The sequence below is a fragment of the Echinops telfairi genome, unplaced genomic scaffold, assembly GCF_000313985.2.
Source record: "Echinops telfairi isolate 266 unplaced genomic scaffold, ASM31398v2 ScPeMD7_2010;HRSCAF=2546, whole genome shotgun sequence".
Taxonomy (NCBI): Eukaryota; Metazoa; Chordata; class Mammalia; order Afrosoricida; family Tenrecidae; genus Echinops; species Echinops telfairi.
In genome coordinates, this window is record NW_022105908.1 from 4674378 (window position 1) to 4693761 (window position 19384).

The 19384-nt window shown below is 43.0% G+C and overlaps 1 protein-coding gene and 1 pseudogene across 1 annotated transcript in view; one reads left to right on the forward strand and one right to left on the reverse strand.

The window, feature by feature from the left end:
• Positions 1 to 19384, reverse strand: part of SHISA6 (shisa family member 6) — a gene marked incomplete at its 5' end in the record, with an annotated part of 389310 nt that overhangs the window by 280344 nt on the left and 89582 nt on the right. The gene's annotated exons all lie outside the window — the stretch shown is intronic.
• LOC105979190 lies at positions 18034 to 18363 on the forward strand (annotated as a pseudogene).

Here is a 19384-nt window from a genome sequence, read left to right on the forward strand (position 1 = left end):
CATGCAAAAAATTTTTACAAGAGTTTTTTCATTAGTATTCATACAAGTGGCTTATTGTCAAATCAATTGATAAAATTATGTATTAAGAAATGAGCAACTGCCAAAATAAGAACCATCTGGGATCGTTCCACTGGCAAAACAAACATAAAACTCTTTTAAATATATACATATACCTATGTAGTTTTACATATATAAAGGCTGAAATGACATCTCATTCAGAAAACAGGAGGATACTAGACTTCAAAACCTGATGTATGGCTGAAGCCTTACTCAAAGGAACATTATACCTGAGAGCAAAGTGAGACTGACCCAAATGGAATAAACTTAGAGCGCGCAAAAGGATGGGATTAATATATAGACCCCAGGAGAAACACATTTAACATGAACGAGCAGACCTGAGAATGAAGCCCAAACTTCGCTTAATGAAAACAGTGACAATGTGGTCTTTAAAAGACACGTGCGTGCACACGCACACACGCACGCACACACACACATACACCTCTCCAAAGGGAAAGTCATGGTAGCTAATGAAGAAATGCCACAACTGTATTTTTAAATTACTATCTTCAACGTAGACTCATGCATTGGAAAATTTAAATAAAACAGACCGTTTTAGACAAATTGACTCATGCTCTAATCAAAATTAAAATTCCTGTACAAATAGAAGACTTAGAATAAATAGTAAAATAGAGACTCGCCTCCACAGTCCATACACAGATCATTTTAAGACCAAATTTTATCAAACTTTGACGAATATATCACTTATCACGAAACCACTTTGGAGCATAAAGACAGACTTTAAAAAAATACAGGCATTCATTCTTTGATTCTGAGTGATAAGAGGTCTTGTAACAGCCGCCCAGGAAGAAAAGTCGTGTCAGAACGCTCTGCTTGATTTCTCCCACCGAAACCAAAGAAGAGAGCAATGAAAAGGAAAGTCCTAAACCACTCTCCCTTGTAAGTTTCAACGCAACAAGCCTAACTAAATATCACCAAACTAAGCCTCGGTGTAATAATGCAACCAAGCCCCAAGGACCAAGATGGATTTATTTCAAGAGCACCGAAGAAGTCCAACAGAGGAGAAGCAAAAAAGTGCTATGTAATTCAAACACTGCAAAGAAGAAACCCCAAGGAAAGAGAAGCCATCTTTTAAAAACAAATCATCATCAACTTATACACCAAAGATCAGCATGGCCCTTTTCACGAGACAAAATGTAGGCGTGGAATGCCCACCGACAGACAAATGGCTAAGTAGGCGTGGAATGCCCACCCACAGACAAATGGCTAAGCAAACGGTGGCATCTGCATACAAGGGGATATGAGCGGCTATAGAGAAAAGTGAACCCTGATGAATGGCACCTATGGATGGAGCCTGAAGGCATCATCATGAGCAGAATGAGCCAGTGGAAAGAGGGGAGACATTGTCTGACCTCACTTACATGGAAAGACCAAATAGTAAGGGGAGAGAAGGCTTACTAGTTGTTACCAGAGACACAAAGGAGGAGGAAAGGGCTTTTGCCTAGAAGGCATTGAGCTCATGTGAATGGTGTTGAAATGATTTGGAGAAAGTAGCAAGAATGGCTACACAGATGGACGATTGTAATCAATGTCAGTTACAATATAGAGATTGTTGACCTGCTGTTTCTTTGGTTGTTTTCACTGCAATAAAAAAAGAAATTTTAAGTCATCATCAATTCTTGGGACAAAATAAAGAAAAATGTAGCTTCATAATGATGAAGCCAAAAGATAGCTATATCGGAAAGGCCTGTTATTGCTATTATATTTTTCAGGAGCTCACAGTCCACTGGCTGTTAAAAAAGTAAAAGTAAACACATATGGAAATGAAAGCCTAACTGACATTATCTGTAGATGGTGTGATCGCTTACCTGTAAAATCAAAGGCAGCCAACCCAAACCACTATTAAAGCTAGTAAGAAAATTCAATAAAAAACCAGATAGAGAGATACAAAAATCAATAGCTTTCCTACACACTGACAAAATTCAATAAAAACTAGCTTCATTGAAGTAATAACAAAAATAATAAAATGCCTTGTAGGAAACACAAAAGAAGTGTCCGAACTCTGATAAAAACCCTGAAAACTTTGCTAAAAGCAATAAAGAGTATGTGAATCGCTGACAAGGTATACCACATTACTAGACAGGAATACTCAAAAATTATGATGTGGGAGTTCCCAATTAAGCCACGCATTCCATTTAATCCCTTTTAAGAATCTCACTTCCTTTATTTTAATAGGATATAGCAAGCTGATTCTAAAAGTCATATAAAATACATGCATTTTACCAATTAATAAAATCTGCAAAAAATAGTGTGACGGGATTTGCAACTTCAGATATCAAAACATAATATAAATCTCCAGTAATTAAAAACAGCATGGTTCTGAATACAGATACAAAGTTAAAACCGCATATATAAGTCTATATAGAACAAAAAAGCACCTTTGACATACTTTTTTTTTTTTTTTATTTTTAACATTTCAATTTTACTCACAACACTCAAATTGTACATACTTTTGAGGTAAAGAAGTATTGCTATTTGGGCTCCAGTCCATGATTGATGACCGAAAAATAAATGGGTTAGTGGAAAAAAAAAAACACCTGTTTATGGACAGGTCTTTGAAATAGGTGGATGGCTGCAGACAAGTTCTCTCTGTAATATACTTTCACACTCTTGTTAGGGTCCCTTTACAAATAATACGAAAGGTGCTCTGTGCCATGGGCAAAACAATTTTGAGATCAGTGCTAATATTAAAACCTCAACCAAAACAAGCGCACATCTTCCAAAATCATTGAAGATTTGCACCCAGTTTATAGGAATGCGCGCGTGCTCGCATACACACACACACACACACACACTTTCAGATGGGCCTCTGGCAACATCTTAAAGACTAGTCAAGAGAGGGAATACCATCAGCATCAACGAGTGAAGAAACTGTGGATGAGGTCCAGCAGCTGGTAGAAGAACACCATAGAATTATCACTGATGCAAGAGCGACAGAAGTGGTGATCTCATGAGTCGGCATTTTCCATCTCAAGTAAACATCTGGACCGCTGCATGACTTCAGCTCCATGGGTGGGTGTCCACAGCGCTGTGCCAAGATCTGCTAGCTCAAAGAGCTGATCTTTCCCCCACAATTTCAAGCAAGACCAAAGCTAATGAAGATGATTTGATGCGACAAGTCAAATGTGGGGCAAGTCTTAAATTGCGAAGCATGATCCTGAGAGCAAGGCCCAATCCAAGTAGCGGCATCCTAGGATATCTGCCAAAGCAGAGAGGTGAGCTCAAAAGGTTAGGGTGACTGTGTTCTGGAATTCCTATTGGTATATTTTCTTAAGGATACAAGACAGTCATGGGAGCTTATGAGGAAGAAGTTTTAAGAAAACTGGAAAATGCATTGGTGAGAAAAACACCATGAAAATTGCACCTTCCCCACTCCACCCCCCACCATGACAACACACTTGCTCATTGTTTGAGGGTAACAAGGGCTGTCCTATATGAATTTGCTTGGGAAATCTTACTCTACACACCCAACAGCCCTGATTTCGCTCCTTCAGGCTTCCTTTTTGTTCCCCACATTCAACAACAAAAAAAATCAGAGCAATATGTTTTGAGTGCTTTGAGGATGTCAAAGCATCCTTTTTTTAAATAAAGGAACTCAGCAGAAGTCTTGCATTTTTCTCCTTTTCCTTGTATCACAGCTTAAATTCTGAGCACCCGGTCTGCAGAAGGCTGTGGATGACAGTGAGAGCCCCAAATCCATTTGCAGAGTCCCCACATAGATGAAGTCTCCATTGAATGTCTTCTTTTTAAAAAAATATTTTAGTAAATAATGTTATTGGGGGCTCTTACAGCTCTTATAACAATCCATACATCAATTGTATCAAAGCACATTTGTACATATGCTGCCATCATCATTTTAAAACATTTTCTCTCTACTTGAACCCTTGGTATCAGGTCCTCTTACGTCTATTAGGGAAGCAACAAAGCCCACATGGAAGAAGCCCACCAACCCTTGTGATCTTCAGGTGTGGAAGGGATCAGGTATCAGGGATCAGAAAACCCAAAACAAACAAGCATTTGGATGGGAATGAGGGGGGTTGGAGTGGAGACCCAAAGTCCACTTGTAGACAATTAGACATCCCCTCACAGAAGGGCCACAAGGAAGAGACAAGCCAGCCAGGGTGCAGTATAGCATCAACAAAACACACAACATTCCTCTAGTTCTTCAATGCTTTCTCCCCGTCACTATCATGACCCCAGTTCCATCTTACAAATAGGACTGGACCAGAGCATGTACACTGGTACAGATAAGAGCTTGCAACACAGGGAATCCAGGACAGATAAACCCCTCAAGACCAATAATGAGAGTAGCCATACCATGAGGGAAAGGGGAAGGTGGGTGGGGGGGGCGAAAGGGTGAACAGATTGAAATGATGGACATACAACACCTGCCCCCTGGGGATGAACAACAGAAACGTGGGTGAAAAGAGACAGCAGATGGTATGAAATATGAAAATAACAATAATTTATAAATTATCAAGGTTTCATGAGGGTGGGGGGGTGAGTGAGGAAGAGGAGAAAAAGAGGACGAAAACGTCCTTTTCTAATGTGGTGTCACTCAGAGTGCAAACTTTGGGGGGGAAAGGGTTAAAACAAAAAGAAAACTCACTGCCATCCAGGCGATTCTGATTCACGCCAGCCCTGTAGGACAGGGTAGAACTGGCCCTGTGTGTTTTAAACACTAGTACTCTTTACAAGAGTAGAAAGCCCCGGGTGGCTGCTGGTTTCGAACTGCTAACCTTGCATTTAGCAGCCCAATTTGTAGAGAGATAGAATTACTGCCTTTAGAAGTGTATAGACCTAAATGGAGGCTATGTCAAGAAACAATAGCAGCACATTTTGATATTTTTCCTTAATACAGTCTTGTATGATTTTACCACAATACATCTGGACTAACCTTTGTAGGCAGATGCTATGTGCTCAATTAAAATATTGCTAAATGAAAGATGGGCATATAATTAGGCACTAGAAAGAGGATATATATAAGTGGTATTAAATGCATTAAAAGAAACTCGGTCACAGTTAAATAAATTTTTTTAACAGAATAGATTGGAAGAATAGACTGTGTGGGACCCAGTTTGTACTGTGTGGCAGTAATCTCCTGTCAACTTGAAAAGGGGTGGAGTCTAGCCTGTCAATCAGTGTGTGGGCATGGCCTTCCTCTGAGGATTCTGGGAACTCCTGCCTTCCTCCCTGGAGGTGGGACACACACTCTCTGTGAGACTTTCCTGTTGACAAGCCATGTGGAGACCCATGGCAGGGCTGAGATGCTTCCACCACCACTAAGACTTTCCACCCACTGGCCTGTGATCTTCCTGCATTTAGTGTCCTTCCATGTGTTGCGTGGTCTGAAGAAGAATTTATTGACTGGTATCAGACATATGGACTAATATTGGACTTATGGATTTGATTTGGAGTGGGCTGGGATGTTTTCTTAATATACAATTGCTCTTTTGTATAAAGATCTTTCTTTATACACATATGAATGTCTCTGGATTTGTTTCTCTAGTCAACACGGACTAACACATACTGGTTTGTACTGGGTCTTGGGAAACCATGGTTAAACATTCCAAAACACACTGGAATCAGTTAACAGTTGGAAATCAGCCAGGGTGATAGGAATTACACCACAGGAATTGGAAACTACTACTGATTGTGGAGTTATTTTTGTTTGTTTTCTTGTTTCCAATAGCTGATGTATGAGGATACCACTCCCTTTATTTACTCAGATAAGTTGAGGAAGTGGGCATGATTTTGATCTAGTATTCTCCCAGAAAGCATTGCACAAGCATACAAAGCAAAAATAAAAAGTCTTTATGTCCATTACGAGTAGGGGAGTTGGTTAAATAAATATATTCCATATAATAAAATACCAATTAGCCATTTCTGAAGAACCAAATAGACCTAGAGACACTAAAAATTGTTTATTGTTGAGTAAATGAAGGTTATCTGGAGGGCATATATAATGCTGTCTCCTGTGGTTCTAATATTTCATATTTCATGTGTTGAGATAAGGTCTACTTGGAAGCAGGCTCAATTGTTCATACAAGTCTTAGCGATCCCTGGTGATATAGATCCACGCACAGGTTGACAGACTGACAAACCCTACTGTGCCTGTAGGGTGGCTGAGAGTTGGAACCAACGAGAAGACATGCCGTGGTTCTGAGTTGTGCCACTAACGACAAGCTTAGCAGTTCCAGACCATCAGCTCCTCGGAGGGAGGAAGACGGGCTCTCCGCTCCCAGAAAGGTCACAGTCTCAAGTCGTCCCAGGAGCAGTTCTGCCATGTCCTGTAGGGTCATTATGAGTCCGCATTGACTTGAGGGGAGAGGGGTGAATAGGGAAAGGACATGGGGGGGGGCCCACAGGGGCTGCCTTTGCTTTTCAATGTAACCATCTATAAATGGAGTACATTTTCAATATAACAACACAGTACTTTTATAAAAAATATAATCTTAAATAAATCCTCATTAAAGAGGTAATCAAACTGCTGTTCTAGGCTATTTAAATGCTATAACATTGGGGGGGGGTTTGCAAGAATTATGGAATGTGGCAAAAACGCTACTAAGAAGGAAATGTGCAGTTTTACATAATTTCATCATTAAACAGAAAGCATGATATTAAATGAGCTATCAACTCAAGATGCTAGGAGAACTCGGATAAATAAGAGGAAGAACTAATTAATGAAAGCAGCAATTAATGAAGTTAGAAAATATGAAACGTCAAAGTAACAATTGAATCTTAGATTTAATTATGTGGAAAGAGCCAGCAACACTCTACGGATGACTTGTGCTCCAGTTCATGAGTGACTAAAAGAAAAAACTGTATGTTCTAAATAATATCTGTAATCTAGTAAAACAACATATGTAATATAGATGTCTATAAGAAATATAGATTCACAAATGAGAAAGAGGATGTAACTAATATAACTAAAAATATAGACATTAAAATTTATGAGAGTAGCAATACACTCGAAAATATTACTGAGAGGAGTACGCTGTTATTTTTTTGTAGTATAACTTAAAAGTTATAAAAGCATTTAACTTACAAATGTATCATCTGAAAGTTAGAAAGGAAAACAAGATAACCTTAACAGGATGTTGACTAGAAAATAATTTCCCAACTTTGTAAACAAAATTAAACCATGAGGCTCGGAAACATCATCACATGCTTTTTCAATTGAAAAGGCGGTAAATCCCCCGATCTATTTAACAGAACTCGCCTCGATGGAGCATGTGGTCAGCGAATGGCAAGGCCAGTAACTCAAAACCACCAGGCTCTCCCCTGAGAAAATGAGGGCTTCTACACTTACAAAGACCTGCAGTCTCAGAAGCCCACAGGAGCTGTTCCAATCTGTCCGACCGGCTCACTGGGTCGAACCGACTGGGTGGCACGGAGTTTGACTTTTCTGAGTATAATAGCTTTAATTCTCAAGCCTGACACTAAAAGAACCCCCAGAAAACCAAATCGCCAGACATATCCTCAGAGCTTCTTAGGAAAATGCTTTCTAGTTTTCACTCCATCCAGCAACCAGAAAGGATCCTTCTAAGGCATGTCTCTCCCTTGCTCTTGACCCCCCAAAGCTTTCTTCCCACTTAGAAGAAAGTCCAGGAGCTTTCCTCTGATCAGCTGGACCCACCCTGCTGTGGCTCTAGTGGCCTTTTGAGCCTCCTTTTCTTCTCCTCTGCCCCTGCTCATTCTGTCCCAGCTTCTCTCTCAGGACTCCTGGGTATTCCTCAAACAACCTAACAGCGGTTCACACGCAGAACCTGTGTCCTCTGCCCCTGGTGTTCTGGGGTACCCTGTGGTCAACGGTGGTCACCCTAAAACTGAACATGTTCCAGCAGAGCTTCTAAACTAACACACACTAGGAAAAAATGGTCAGATCTTCACATTCTGCAAATCAGCATAGAGAACCCTGTGGAGCACAGTTCTACTAGGACACACTAGGGATCACCATGCACCCGAGTTGACAGCACAGCACTGGGTAGAGCCTCTGGCCTGAATGCTCTTCTCTCAGTCTCCTGTGCCGTGAAGTTACAGTGCACTCTTTAATAACTCCTTACTGCTCATCTCCTCGAGGCAATGGCAGCATCATTGGGCGCAAGACTTTATTTTGCTCACTCTTGCTGTCTGACACACAGTAGCCATTCAGGAGGTCTGAGTGGATAAATAATTGAGGCCCCTGTTTGGGAATTGGATCGAGAAATCCAAAACCAAGACAAACCACAAGGACCTGTGTCTCTCTGCCCGGGAAAGAGACTCAGAAGAGAAGCAAGCACTGTTTGTAAGGGGAGTAAAGGAAGTCAGTGCACAGACCCAGAGCACAGGCCTGTGTAGGGAACCTTTGTACACTTGATTCAGGGAAGAACTAAAGTTATTGACAAGCCACTCTGCAAATTATGGATGCTGCTTGAGAGCGTGGCTTTTAAAGAGAACCCAGTGATAACTCCCATAGTGGTAAGAACCTAACACCAGAATTTAAAACATCTAACATGGAGGGGGCATGAGAGCCTATAGGAGTCATAAAACTCAAAATTCATAGAGTAAATTCAGACTCACAGCAACCGTATCAGACAGGACTGCCCCTGTGGTTTTCCTGAGCTGTACCTCTTTACTGGGAGAGAAAGCCTCCTTTTTCTCCCTCCCATCAGCTACTAGATTCCAACTGCTGACCCTGTGGATAGCACCTATGCAATTCAACTATGCTAACAGGGGTCCTATAGTGTTTTATGTTTTTGTTTTATAAAAGGGGTAAATTACAGAACGATGTACTAAAGCAGTTTGGCATTTTTTCTCCCTTCAAAAGAAGGTGTGGCTGTTATGTGCGATGGAGTTGGCTTTGACTCACAGCGATACTATGTGCCACAGAAAGAAATGCCACTTGACCTGTGCCATCCTCACAACTGTTTGTATATTTGAGCCTCCTCTTGCATCCACTGTCAATCGGGCTTTCAAGCCTTCCTGTTGTTCCCTTGACTAAAGTAGAGGGACACTCCTTTTCCAGGGGCTGGTCCCTCCTGAAACACATCCAAATTACAAGAGATGAGATCTTGTCTCCCTTCTTCTGGAAGGAGCACTCTGGCACGACTTCTTCCTACACGGATTTGCTGGTTATTTGGGCAGTTCCTGGCACTTTCAATATTCGTCACCAGCACTGTGATTCGAAGGCACCCATTCTTCTTCAGTCTGACTTATTCAATCTCCACCTTGTACATGCATATGAGGTGATTGAAACTACCATGGCTTGGGTCCAGTACACTTCAGTCTTCAATGTAACCTCTGCTTTTCAACAAAAGAATAATATAGCAAACAGTCCACTGATGCAACGTGTCCCAAATAGAACACTTCTAATTTTCTCATATAGTGTACCCTAATACAAAAAAGTACACAGGCATAGCATATGCATGGCACAGACAGGAAAATAATATTAGGGGAGGTTGTCTAGTTTGAAAAAAAAAATACAATGTATGAATTATTTCTATTTGTCCCCCAAAGAGGTAAATAAGTCCAAGGTCAGAAACAATCGAATTAATCCATTTGTGTTATTATAGAAGGAACTTTGCAAATGGACTCCAGGAGCATCCTGTTCTCTCTAGAGGATGAGTTCAGTTATGCATCATAAGCTTTGTGATTAGACACTGGCTTTAATACTTCTGTGATGTTTCATTCCCCACCGAGAGTAAATATGGCCTTTGGGGTTTCAGGACTAGGTGAAAAGAGGAAACTGATATCCAACATGTGCACTGGATTCAATTGCCCCTCTGTCTTAAGGTCCCACTCGGGAAGGTTCCCTCCTTCCCCTGTTACATACAAGAGCATTTCTTTCCAACTATTGCCTGCACTGCTGCTATAAAACCCAGAGACTCCCCCTGGAGATTCACCAGAGTTGGCACATTGGCTGCAGCTTGAGCCCTGGGCAAAGATCAGCTGTGAGATCACCAAGTTTCTTTATCAAAGAACAAATCACCCTGGACAAACTCAATTGCTTTTTTGATCCATATGTCAAATGAGGCTGTTTAGAAAACAGTGCCAAGGTCAGTATCATAGTTAATTGAGTTATTTAACCAAAAATTGGGGAAACTGTACCTGGGGATTTCAAGACTTGGGGACTTAGGTAGAGAGAGAAAGAGAGACCCATGGCCCCATGGGAATGCAAAGTAGAAACTCTGCTCCTATTAATATCCGTGAAAAGCCTTTTATTCTGCATTTGTGTGCACATAGGAGGTTGGAGAAATCCTCTTGGGGTGCAGATGGCCAATACACTTGGGTGCTAACTGAAAAGCTGGATTTTCAAGTCCACACTGAGACATGTTAGAAGACCTGGTGATTCGCTTCTTAAAAAGCAGACTATGGAGCCCAATTCTCCAGAGTCTGATTTACACACACACACGGGGTACCCCCCCCAAATGGGGTTTTTCCCCCAAAGCGACGTGTATTTAATTTTTTTTACAAAACAACCTTATCACCTTCAAAGTGCTCTCCATTACACTCATTCCATTTGTCAAACCTGCAATTCTATTCTTGGAAACCGTTTTCAAACTCATCTGTTTGAATGACTGACCGCACCTCCCTTTTTTTCTTCACCTCTTCTACGTTGTCAAACCGCTGTCCTTTCATGTCCCTTTTCATTCACGGAAAAAAACAGAAGTCCCACGGAATGGCAGGGTTAGGTAAGGAAGGTGCGTAGGGCAAGAGAGGCCTGCTGTCTTTTGCCAAAAGCCGGCGCACTGAGATGACTGTGTGAGCAGGTACATTGTCGTGGTGGCAACACTCGTCCCGTCTGCCACAAACCAGGCTTTTTTTTTTTTTTGCCCCACACTGTCTTTTCAGAACCTCGAAATAGAACTCTTGACTAACAGTCTGACCTGGTGGAACGAATTCCATAGGCACTATCCCCCTCACATCAAAAAAACACGTATCATGTTGATCTTTGATGTCACCTGACAAGTTTTGGGGGGCAAAGTGACGATGGCATCTCCTACTGGCTTGACTGACGTTTGCTCTCGGGGTCGGCAGAAGAGCACTGTCTGGTCACCAATACTGACCCTGGCAAAAAATGAACAGCCATTTCAGAGCTGTTCTTTCAAAGCATGGCATGTTTCCAACTCAAGGCTCTTTGTAAGGTCAGTCAGAACCCGAGGCACCAATTTCACAGCAAGCCTTCTCATTCCCAAATCTTCTGTTACCAAGCTCCAAGACAGTCCAGGTAAGGTCCCCATCTCTTCAATGGTCCGTCATTGGTTTTTGAGCACAGTGCACAAATTTTGTCGACATTTTCATCTGTTTGGGAAGTTGATGGACATCAAGAATGAGGTTTGTCATCAATTGACCTTTCACCCTTTTTTAAACAACAAAACACTTGAGTTTTTCCCATAGTGTTGTCCTTGTAAACTGTGTTCAACATCACAATAATTTCTGCAGCGTTTTTTCCTGAGTAGCAAACAAAATTTCATAGCTGCACATGGTTCTCTTAAATCAGCCATCATAAAACACGAGGTTTGAGTAAAACTACTTTTAGGAAAAAATTCACTGTGACCAGGGAGAACCTTCCCAGGTGACACCACTGGGTGCACTAACGCAGGATGAGTTGCTCCATGCTTGCCTATCAGGAAAAATGCGTAGTACGAAAGCTCCGCCCAGTGGAGCTTTTTACCATGTTTTTGTTTGGTTTGGTTTGCTTTGGTACCCCTCATATATATGTAAATCTCTAGTTATGTTTCTCTAAAGAACCCTAGGACAAGAGTCATAATTGACAGGATCATTAGACATGTGATTTAATGCAACTTCAGTCCTGTCCCCTCTGTGGATGCCAGGTTGATTACATGGCTCAAAACCCAATCGCATGATTAGATTTTTTCTGGCATGGACAGCCCCCATCCTGAGTTGCTGGTTAGAATAAACTATCTAGGGCACATCATGAATGATCTTATTGGCATAAATTCTCATGCGTGGTCCTAGGGGCTCAGTGAGAACAGCAAAGACATTTCAATCACTCAAGAAATCCCCAGGGTACAGCTGTTACTCACAGGAGACAGACACAGGTCAGGTCTCTCTTTGGCCAAAGTTAATTCTTCACCACACACCCCAAGTTGTATTATTAAGATGACAGATCTGGAATTGACTGTTACATTATTTGAAGGCACTAGGGGGAGGGGGGAGCTCTTTCCCTGAGATATACCTTTCACATGCATTTTTATACTGAAAATGTCATCATCATTTTACTATAAACTCTCTTATCTGTAAGAACAAGGCATTGGACTAGACGGTCTACGTCTTCTTTAACCCTAACTAAGCAGCATTTTCATTGCAAATCCTCTTATCTACATTATTCTCCTCCATTATGTCAAATCATATTATGAATTTGAAGATCTATTTATCTCAAGTAAGTGTAAACTTCATGAGAGTACATACTTTTTTGTCCCACATGGCCGGTTTTCCTCACCTCCCATACTAGGAGAGCTATAACCTGGCCCTTGGGTAACCTACCCATGCCATTTCCAAGCCTCCCCTATGGCCATGTGTCTAAGAATGCATAGAAAGCAAGCAAGAGTTACGGTAATATTCTGAAGCTTGAAAGATGGTGGACCTGCCGCTTCCACTTAATTTCCCCTTCCTATGAGCTAGAACATTGGTAAGAATCCCAGCTGTAATGACACCAATGAAGACATGACCTTCACAATGGCTGAGAGATAAGATGGAAGGAACCTGAGCCCCCAAACCACCACACGGAATGGAGATGCTTATTAATGTGAAACTTAGATGGCTGTTGGAGGAATAATTATCTTGTTGGGACCACAGCATTTGGTGTTCTTTTAATTAAGTCGCTTAGGCTTTAGAGTTAAGGGATACAGAAAGCAACATGCTAAATATGTGGCACTCTGAAAGATTATTTTGCAAACAAATGAGAATGATATAAAAAGTTTCAAGAAATGTGAGGGCTCATGGGATTGGAAAAGCCATCTGCTTCTGTATCCTGAATTCAGGGTAGAGACTGCTTTCTTCAAAGTCTTTTCCAAAGGCCTAAGAAAAATCCTCCAACAAAGGTATCCATCCCTTGACAAAGATCAACTTAAAAAGCTGTCTTCCCACCCACCACAATTCTAGTTTCCAATACATTTGAGATCATCATCGCAGAAATGAAATACAAAGGCACTGGTCCAAGACTCAAAAACATAACGCACACGTCAGAACCAAGTCTAGAAAGGAAGATTAGGTATAGTTCCTGGACCATGGAACTATCTAGAAGTAAACATATCAACAACCTCTAAAGTTTGGGAGTGAGAACTGCATGTACAGTGCCCACACAACACTGCCCCTGGCCTGAAAGGGCCTGTGACTTCCCTACATTTAAAACAGCTAGCCTGCCCGACTCATGTACCAGAAGGAAGCTAATGTCGAAGCTCTCAGCCCTCAAGAAGGACATAAAGCCCCACTCAAGTGGAGTGACAGAGGACAGATGGGATCACAGAAGCAAGAAAGCCCCGAGGGCGTATAGCATGAATCCAAGGACAATGAACCAGGAAGTTATTCCCAAAGAGAAGTACCAGGTTTGGGATCAATCCCTTCCCCTACTGTCAGGACAAAAGTTGTTCTTGCCCAATAGAACCCACCCACAGCAGTGTACCATCTGTGTCTTCCTTTTTTCTTAATGGCAATAGTTACTGTGATTGTTCAGAGCCTCTTCACCGCTATAAATTTAGGGCCGGGTAGGGAAGTGGAAAACAAGAAGGGAAGGGAGAGGCTCGGACCACTAGCCGTTATTCGTAGGCCTATGGCTGATGAACACACTATCTAGGTATGAGGATGAGAGAGCTGCTCAGGATCTAGAGATCCTGAACTCTGACTTGGATGGAACACCTGAGAGTCCTTTTCCTCGGCGAAGAGCTGGGCATCCTTCATACATAGAGGGTTATGGAATTGTCACTTGGTGCCATGAGAGCAAACTATGGCGATGTAGACTGTTAGCTGTGCACCATTTTCCCTCTCACTGTGGGAAAGAAGCCACAGCCTGGCGCATGAGAGGTCAATTCTTCTCTTTGTGCAGTGTTCCCTATGTAGGACCTCTCCAACACAAGGTAAGCAGGTATGACGGTAACAGACGTGACAACCCCATGTCTAGGCCAAAGTCTGTAGCGAAGTGGGCTTGCCCTAACTAACGCACCAAGGGAGATTTATCAACCCATTACAGCTTGCTGTGCATAGGTTGATGAGAGACCCACACATTTCAATCTGGCCCAGTGCTTCCTGTCCCTACTTTAGGGGCCCAAAGGAGTTGCTTTTTGCTTTTTGTAGCTTATTATCCTTATTGATCTTAGATGGCAAATGAGTCTCTAAAGATATCAAACATTGCTCCCAAAATTGCACTATTGGCAAATCCTGGCTTAATCATGGAGGAAATGTACATATGTGGATGAGCCTCAAACACTCCAACACTGCAAGCCTTTGTGCCACTGGTCCCGGGACTCTTGGAAGCGTGTGAAATCTGAACAAGAAGGCTGTTGTCCAGAGAGCATATGGGCTCTCATAGCACCCATCCTTGGTGGTCTTAGGTCTTCTGAGGCCAGTGGACCCAGTAGCCAAATGAGAAGAAGTAGTCTCTTGGGAATGCGATCTTATCCTTTGGTCTAAGGACCCACGGCTAATTTTCCAACCTCCAGAAAATCCTTGGAGCAATTCTGAGTTCTTCTATCCTCTCCTCCACATCTGACTGACACTCTTTTCCCCACATCCTCAGGGAAGCAGGGCCCCCAATGGCAGAGCTGACTATCTCTCCTGCCTCTGCTTCAGCCCTTACTCGTGCGCTCTCCTGACACCTCCTCCTCTTTGCCTTTCCCCTACTAGCCTCCTCCCCAGTCAGTTCAAAATGCCACTGAAAAAACACCCCGCCTCTTCCTCACAGAACTCTCCTGCTTACCCTTTGTCTTCCCTTCTGGCTTACAACGAAGACATAGCCGCCTAGGAATAACACTGTCCTCGGCAACCTCTCAGGTCCAGCTCAATGCCATAGAAGTTGACACTGGGTTGAGAACCATTCTCTCGGCTACAGCTACGGGGCTGTGTTTCCGAGGTCAAAGCTGTAAGAAAGAGGCTGTCTCGAACCCAAGACAAGGATGCCGCGGGGGTTTTGCACAATAGCATCTGTTCCTTGTTTTGTACTCCCTGACCCTGCCTTTCCCTCGATCTTTCACCCAGGTCCAGGCAAACAGGGTATCCTAATGACTTCCAGCTTATTCTCTCAAGTGTCCTTGGGTGGAAACTGAGGCCCACAAGGTATCAGACACCTTTTCTGGCATTACACAAGTGGCAAGTGGCAGCTGAATCAGGGAGGAAATGTTAATGTCTGTAGAGACCAATTCGTGGAGTATGTGCAATACATGTGTAATATTGTGGAGACCGACATCTACAAAACAGCCGACTCAGCCCTCAGGAAGCCAACGCTCTGCGCATAGGAGTCTGTGGTCAGTCTTGTGCTATCTTATTAGGATGCCAGTACTTCCCAGGAAAGATCCAAAATTGACATGTTACCCTAACGGTTCCTGGTAAAGTGATCGCCTACAAACATGGGGCTTCTGACTCTGCCTTCCATTCTCTATCCCCTCGCTGGAAAGAGCAAAAGCTAGGGACCCCACTCATCTGGTCATTTGTGAGGAGCGTCTTCTAGGCACTGCCGATGCTTGTCTGTGATGCAAGTTCCTCACACGTGGTCTCCTGGGCAACCTGCCCTCCCATCTCCAATATCTACGTCACTCTTGGCTAAACCCCGTTGAGCAGACAAGACAGAGAGAAAGATGGCCGTTCCTGACACGTCTCCCTGCCCAACTTCCATCTTGAAGCCTCACAGGGGGAGCTCAGTGAGGTGTTCGAAGGAGGTGGTCTGGGAATGGTTGAGTGGGGAGAGAGGAAGAGGCTTTGTTGCGGGAAACAGATGGCAAACCGGGATTGGAGCTCCCCAGAGAACCTGGCATGACAACCCTGTCTGTCCTGGGAATGGTGTCCCTGGGCTCAGCCTCTAGGTAGGAACATTTCCCAGGTGGGTCTCTGACAGATGGACTTCTCCACCTGCCTTGTGGTGAGATCCAGTAGGGTAAGTTTCTCTCTTATCCACTCTCTGTCCCCCCCTCTTCTTTTATTCCTTTCATTCTTCCTTTCCCCCCTCTTCCTCCCCTCCCCATGCCTCTCCCTCTCTGTCTGTCTCTCACACACACACTAACGTAACAAAAGGGGCACTGTGCTGGGGTGAGCATTTCATATCCCAGAGACTACCTTCAGTCGGACTACCTTCCACTCACAAGGGACCCCCGGAGCCAACAAGGCAATACTGCTGGAGAGCGCAAGGCACAGCAACATCCAGTTGAACTCCAGCAGAGTCCACAGAGTTTTCAGTTGCATCAGAAGCACCCAATTTCGAATCTCTCCCCTCCTTCCAGTTGACCGACACCTTACAATTTTGGCATAAACCACCTACCATTAAGTCACCGCCTGATGGTGACCTCACGTGTGTCACTGGCTCCACAGGGTTTTTCAGTAGCTAGTTTTTTGGGAGGTGTTTTACGGGGCTATTTTCCAGGGTGTCTCTGTGTGGACTTACATCCCCAGGATTCGGGTTACAAAGGAAGCCCTGGTGGCGTCGTGGTTATGCACTGAGCTGTGGTGCGCATGATGGTCTCCATGGGCCTTTTCCTCCCTTCAACAGCTATCGTCTCGGAACGGAACAGGGGTCGCTGTGAGTCAACACTGACTTGAGAGCAATGGGTCTGCTTTTTGGTTGATAGTGAACAGCTAGGAGCTTAAGCATTTGCACAACTCAGAGACTCTATGCCTCATACACCCCCCCCCCCCCACACACACACACATGAATAAATGTTATTTCTCTAACTATTCACAGTTCCTGGGTATGTCTGCCACTGGTGAAAGCTATTATTTTGGGGGCCTAATTTCTTGTCTATATACAGACAGTGACTGAATTGCAAGTCCTCTTCTCTGTAGGACCTGCACATCGCCATTAATTTGGGAGCAAACATGGCTTGGGCTGGTCTGAATGTTCTAGAGGCTAGCTACCCACTCGGGCGATTTCCTTCACATCTGCTTCTCTGCCTCTTGCCTTTCAGAAGCATAGGTCTAGCAAGGACGTGCTTATCTGCTCAGGACTTATGTTCAGAGGTCAATGCACCAGGTGACCCTATGGAAAAGTTAGCTGAACAAAGATCCGATGTCTTGAAACCCGGATTCTGGCCACTGGTCTGAACTTCCTGGCTGTTCACCTTGGCCAACCCCCCATCTGTAACGTCAAGGTTTACAATGGATAAACACAAGGAGGTTCCTCATACCATACTACTCTGTAAATTATTTCATTCTCTAAAACTGCTGTGTTTCGCTGACAGATAAATGAGCCTGACATCTACAAATATGAATTCTTCCACAAAACTCCAACCAGAGGGAAACACATGAGCTCTAGATGCCAAAGCCAGGTTTATGTAAATGGAGAGAATTCCCTATCGTTCACCTTCCCCTCATGGGCAAACTTTGGGTTACACGTCAGGCCCTGCATTCTCATTGTGTTTTTCCTACAAGACCACAGGGCCATACACAGACGGCAGGAACATCCCTGGGAAATTCCGTTGTGTGGGCAATTTCCGGAAGCTGGCTCTGACGGAATAAAGGCGGAACAGGAAGAATGTTCCTGCAATAAGCTCAGGGGAAAGATACTCCTCAGAGGGGAGAAGATCCCTGCTTCCTGCTCCCAGAAGTGTGTGGTAAACCAGAAGAAGAAGAAGGGAAAATGAAGGGTCATCTGAAATTGTGATTTGCTCCTGGATAATCCCTGGACAAAGTCTGAGCTCACGATTTAAGCATAAGACGTCCTGAAGAGACTGAGGCAAGTCCATCACTGAGAGGGCCTGGCACCGAGGCAGCCACTCACTGATGGCAGAGTTTTCCCAGACCACTACAGGGATGCGTGACTGCGAGGCCTGGGCTGTGTGTGTGGTGGAGTGGGCCGCAAAGGACCCATATGGCTTCCTAGCGACAAGGATTCTGGCCCTCGCGCCACTGTTCCTTGCAAGTGCTGTGCTGTCCTGGAAACTGGCCAAGATGACCTAAGCCAGGGAAGAGGAACAGAAGAAAAAGCAAAAATGTCAAGAAAATATTGCAAAGACCAAACGACTGAAAAAGGAGGGAAGCAAAGAGGGCCCTGCAGCCAGAGAGCAATCACGTGGGAAACGCCGTCACGTTGGAAGGCCCCACTACGGTCTCCTCTTCAGGTTTTATGACAGTGGTATTTAGTAGACGGGACCTGATCATGGTGAAGGGCCCCTTCCTCAATACTGAATCACATTTCATCTTGGGTCTAGACGTTTGCTGGTATCAGTTGGCAGTTTCTGCAAATTCACATTTATTGTGCTACCCATTCTTTACTGCTGGAGGTTCCAGGCAATGTACTGCAGGGAAAACATCCCCCCAAATCTTTCCACTATGAACTCTATTCAAATAATGGCTTGAATTCAGGGGCCCTGCTTTGGACAAAGGAAATTATGATTGCAAAAATGAAAAATGTCCTCTCTGGGGCAAAAAGTATGTTTTGGTTTAAAAAAGATAAAGTATACTCACTCAATCATGCTTAATTCTTGGGTAAAATCATTTCTGGCTTTCTCAAAATAATATTAATAAGTATTTCTGTGTTCTGCAGTGTTGTTATGATTTTAGCCTTAGAGATAGAGTTAATTATATCAGATGTTCTGCATTTTTATAAACCTAATTTTAAAAAGAGCTTTCTTATTCTCTTACCTATGTAGACTAGCACTGGCTATAACAATATTTGTACTTATGACCATTGCCATTTTCTTAGAGATGATTTGCTAAGAATAAATTTATGATTTAAAGCCTAATTTAAAATGCCAAATATAGTCATGCCTACACGGGGGGATTTTTTCGTGCATGTGCTAAATGGAAATAATTAGAATGCTTTATCAGATAATTTGTTGATTATTCTTCATTTTTCTTCATTTCATTCTCTGTTTTAACTCATGTAGTGAAGTCCTGTACTTTGATCAGTTTCAAGGTAGACATTTAATTTCAAGTTTTCTATCAGGGAATGTTTATGAATAAGGGTGATAGTTACGTCATAATTCATGAGTGACAAAGAAAAACTTGTTTTAGAAAACATATTTTGAAGTTTGAAAAATTGTCCAATAGCTCTAATTTAAAAATGAACTTAGATACTAAAATAAATTTAATATTAAAAAAAATCATTTTTTAATTTAAATCATTTTATTGGGGGCTCATACAACTCTTATCACAATCCATA